This window comes from Otolemur garnettii, unplaced genomic scaffold (genome assembly GCF_000181295.1).
Source record: "Otolemur garnettii isolate 467f Iridium unplaced genomic scaffold, OtoGar3 scaffold00054, whole genome shotgun sequence".
Lineage (NCBI taxonomy): Eukaryota > Metazoa > Chordata > Mammalia > Primates > Galagidae > Otolemur > Otolemur garnettii.
Window position 1 is genome coordinate 11,705,279 of NW_003852449.1, and position 4,670 is coordinate 11,709,948.

General features: G+C 35.1%; 1 pseudogene; it reads left to right on the top strand.

The window, feature by feature from the left end:
- Window positions 1-4,435: 4,435 nt before the first annotated feature.
- LOC111726151 lies at window positions 4,436-4,610 on the top strand (annotated as a pseudogene).
- Window positions 4,611-4,670: the final 60 nt, after the last annotated feature.

Genomic DNA, 4,670 nt, shown 5'->3' on the forward strand with positions numbered 1-4,670 from the left:
TTTTGAATGCACATTTAGCTGATATCAAGGAAACATTCGTGTTCTGCTGCCTTGTTTGACTGCATTTCATCACGAGTCCTTCACTTGTGCACAGAATGTTGACTCTCCAGTGGTATGATTCAGTTGTGTAACGAAATGCGGTTATAAAATTATAGGGGTTATAAAATTATAGGGGTTATATCCCAATTTCAGGTTACGTTACAGTTGGAAAAATGTCTACTGACACACTTAATGAGTGTACACCACGATATATTAATATATTACGTATAGTATCTGTAATGCCTTTCTCACGAAATTAACACGTATGCCAGGTTAGACAATGAAGTTTGCAAACTCATCCTAGAAAAAGTGCTTTGAAGAGTGGACCAGGCACTGGTGTCCGGGGATGGCTCCCCAGGAGGCGTACTTCAGGGGTCACCGTAGTGAGGTATGTAGCACTTTCTCCAGGAAGAATTTTCAAACTTAATTGTCCACTCTCATATATCCATGCTCTGTAGCTGAGAGCATTTGCTTGAAGATTTTTATATGTTACTATTACACCAATGAATGATGTCTTCAAAGTGCCCCTCTTACGGTTTTACGAAACTAAGAAATAGTAAAATAAAACGGTGATATCTTTAAAATCATGAAATATAATAGAATTCCCCAATACCAAAATATACGTAAAAATAATATGTAGGTTTTCTTCATATTATTTTTTCTGAAAAATTAACATGCATGAGAATAACGTATCGATTTTTCTGTACAGCACATTTTCCAGAGTACTTTGTACACTTTAACAGTGTTTTTCCCACTGTAAAGTGCATAAAAACTATTTAATGGTGCTTGTTATAACACATATTCTCACGCCCTGCATGCAGAAATTCTCACTCCGTTAATCGGCAATTGGCTCTGAAATCTGCCTTTTAATAAGCACCTGAGGTGATTGTGAACCATATTGTGAGACACACTGTTTTAAAGATTCAGCCTGCATTCAAAAACTTATATCTTTAAAATATCATCCTGAAAATAAGCAGAAAACATTAGGGCTCATTAGCATTTAACAGAACTGCAAAAACATCCTGAAGAAAGGCTCCCTGGTCATTGGCCAGATTTTCAGTTCACGAAACCAAATCAGAATTTTCTATCATGAAAAAAATTCAAATAATTAGATGCATAGAAAAATATAGCTCACAAAAAATATTTTTTTAATTTTCAGTAAAATGGGAGTGTAAATACAGCATTTCAGTGTTTGGATTTGATCTTGACTCAGAGAAATATGTGAATGGCACAGAAATGAAAGAAAGTTTTCCTCCTGGTGCTTCATTCATTTGCACCGTGACTCTGAGGCGATTTCTTACCGTTATTGTATCTGATTATTGTCAAAAGGGAAAAACACAAACGTGTTTCACTGGGGACCTGAAAGGCTGACTTAATTTTTAAATAACCAAAGACCTTGCAAACCATTTCTCATAAGTGATAACCAAGAAAGTGTATTGGACTAACTTTCCAATATGATCTAGTGCAACTAACAGGGGTCCTTTCATTGGCCCTCATCTGACATTCCAGATGCTCACGTTGGCAGGGTAACTCCTTCTCAAAGCTCGCTGAGGAGTTGGCAGCGTTATTAATGCCAGGTCACCTCATTCCCATATATCAAGCCATTGCCTACTAGGATCTGTTGCAGATATAGGTATCACCCGGGGCGATTCTTACAGGTCAAATAATACTGACAAGACTACAAACCCAAACTTCAAGTTAATAAAGGTATTGTGATTACAGTCCATGGCCTACATAAATACCCTGCAAAGTTGGCAAAATGTTCAACACTGTTTTCAGCCTCTAAGCCTCCGCAAAGATTTATAATCATAACCCACTTCAGGTGAAGCTTTTACTATGACTACAAGTTGGTACAAAATCAATTGTGAAACTTCACTATAGTTGTGGTCTACGGGAAAAAGAACAAATCATATTAAAAGCAATAAGACATGCTTACAAGAAAACAAATGTTTTATTTCCATCTGTCTCCATAAAGGGTCTTTATTCAGAGTCCTGAAATCTAGACTGACAATTTTCAAAATGAACATATAATATCATAGGTAAACAAAGTTTAGGAAAAGTTAAAAATGTATATGATGATATAAAAATAATTTACATAATGCTATATTAATATATTCATCTTACGTTAAAATATCCAAAGTTGGGTGGTGCCTGTGGCTCAAAGGGGTAGGGCGCTGGCCCCATATACCGGAGGTGGCAGGTTCAAACCCAGCCCCAGCCAAAATCTGCAAAAAATATACATATATATCTCCAAAGTTATATTTAATATTTTAAATCATAAGAAATTCTAAGCCCCACTAGCTCACTATGAGTCAGTCCAGGTAAAAGTCACAACACTTACTTTGGTGACCACTGTTACTATCAAGCTTCCCCCTGAGAGTCCCAGGTTTCTCTTTCTTGCTGTTTTTATACAACTACAAGACATAACATTCCTGAAGCTCAAATTTTCATAAATTGTGCTAACATTTTCTTAAGTTGGATGCTTCATATTATTCCGTTTCTCTTTAGAAATATAAACTATTGCACAAATTTCCTAAAATTTAAACTTTATTAACCCTTCTCTAATAATATTTGGAGCTAATAATTTTTTGATTTCTTTATAATTTAAGAAAACCTTTCTTTGTTGAAAAGTCTTCCGTCTTACTGCCTTGTGACTCTTTCAACGATTGGTTTCTGGAGAGAGAAATGCACAAGGTGAAGACACGAGGAGCAGGACATGTAAATAATGCTGGAAATGATTGTGAGTTTTCTTCAGAGAAATAAAGAGAAGAATGCAAATAAACCCACTGAATATGAAATACGTAATCATACAAATAAAACAGAAAACTGATACAGTATTATAAATGTCCCATCCAGTCGAATCCCATCTTACACTGAGCAAATGTGCTAAAACCAGTCCTTAATTCCTATGTTCTGCATAATCAAATTACTATAGGGTGGAAACTAACTCTTCCTCCAACAATAAATGGATCAGACAGATGTTTTGTCAGCTGGCAGCAGATGCAAGTTTTGACTGGCATTTAGAACCATGACGATCTCAATTATGAATCATCAAACATTAAAATTACACTCAGGCTACAAGATGCAAGCTTGAAAGGCCCTCTGACACTGGCCCCTAAACACCTCCACCTCCCTGACAAACTCTCTTCCTAAGTTTCACCTTGGGTTATAAACACCATGAGCACAGTAGCAGGCAGAATTTCCTGTCTTCTTTAATTATCCTCCCAATGTCCTTTCTCCCTTTTTCCCCTTCTCCCTCCATGAGAGGGAACAATTTCACATTGTTCAATGTGAAGCACAAAAGAATGTAAAAACACGCATGATTTAATTTCACTGCAGGATTTGATCATTTAGGGTTAAGCATGCAAAAGGCTTAAGTTTTCAAAAACAATTTGGAAGGAAAGCTATAGAAAGGATGGAAACACAGGACAGTGTTCAATGATTAGAACCTGTCTGTATTTCCACGACATGTCTAAATACAAGTACATATTTTAAATCTCCAGTGTTGTAAGTTTTTCTTTATTAAACAGAGTTATTAGTGCTAAAATACTTATAATAATCCACACAGACCTGAATTTTTTAGTTATTTTCCTCCCTCCATTAGAGTTTAGTCCCTATAGCTTTTCATTTGTATAACGTGCATAATTAGGATATCGAATTTGAATATTCAAAGTTCAAGCATGATGCCCCAGTTTCTATTCAGTTCAAGTACAATGCCCCAGATGCTACTAATTTTAAATGTTAATCTATTAAAAGAAAAAAAAGACTACATCTTATTTTAATGTAGTTTTAGGAAGTCAGGCTGAATTACAACTATAATGATTAGTGATTTTTGCATACCTAGTGGCACTAGAAAAATGCCCATATGTTTTCCAGGGAAAATAATTATACACTTGTGTCATAGAATAAGGAGGTCATTTACTGTTCTTTTGCTGCTTTATTTAAGATTTGAATTCTATTTGGTTTTGTGTTAAAGGAAGCAATTAAAAATATTACATATATATGTGATTTTTCTTTCTTCTACCTAAATTATCTATTTGTCTTAAATATGTGGGGGGAGGACTTGGGGTTGTGGGGAGCAAGGTAGAAGGGTAGAGTTGGAGGTAAAATGAAAAAAACATGTTGATCTTTATTTTCTCCTTCTTTAATGAATAAAGAAAACGCAAGATAGTGACAATATACTTACATCTCTGTATCCTTAGTTGACAATTAGCATTTCAGGGGTTACTTTTAGAAAATAGACTTCCATTAAATTAAAATTGTCTCTGCATTAAAAATACCAAATATCAATGCAAATGCATAATTCATATTTATCTTTGTGCAAAGCAGTTTTTTCAATTATTTTATGGGTAAACTGAAGGATTTACCCTCATACTTATTACAAAATACTTGAAGAAGCTTTGCACAGTGGCAGTATCGTAGCCAATGAGGTTTATCCAAGGCATGATCATTGCTAACTGAAAACTTTTCCCAAAATACTTGAAGAATACAGCAGTACATCTCATGTCTTCTTGGGTTCACAATTTACGGCACTTCACCATTTTATAAATACTAATTTCTCAACTTTTGAATATCAAACTACATCAAGAATTAAAATTGGGGCAGTGCCTGTGGCTCAAAGGAGTAGGGCG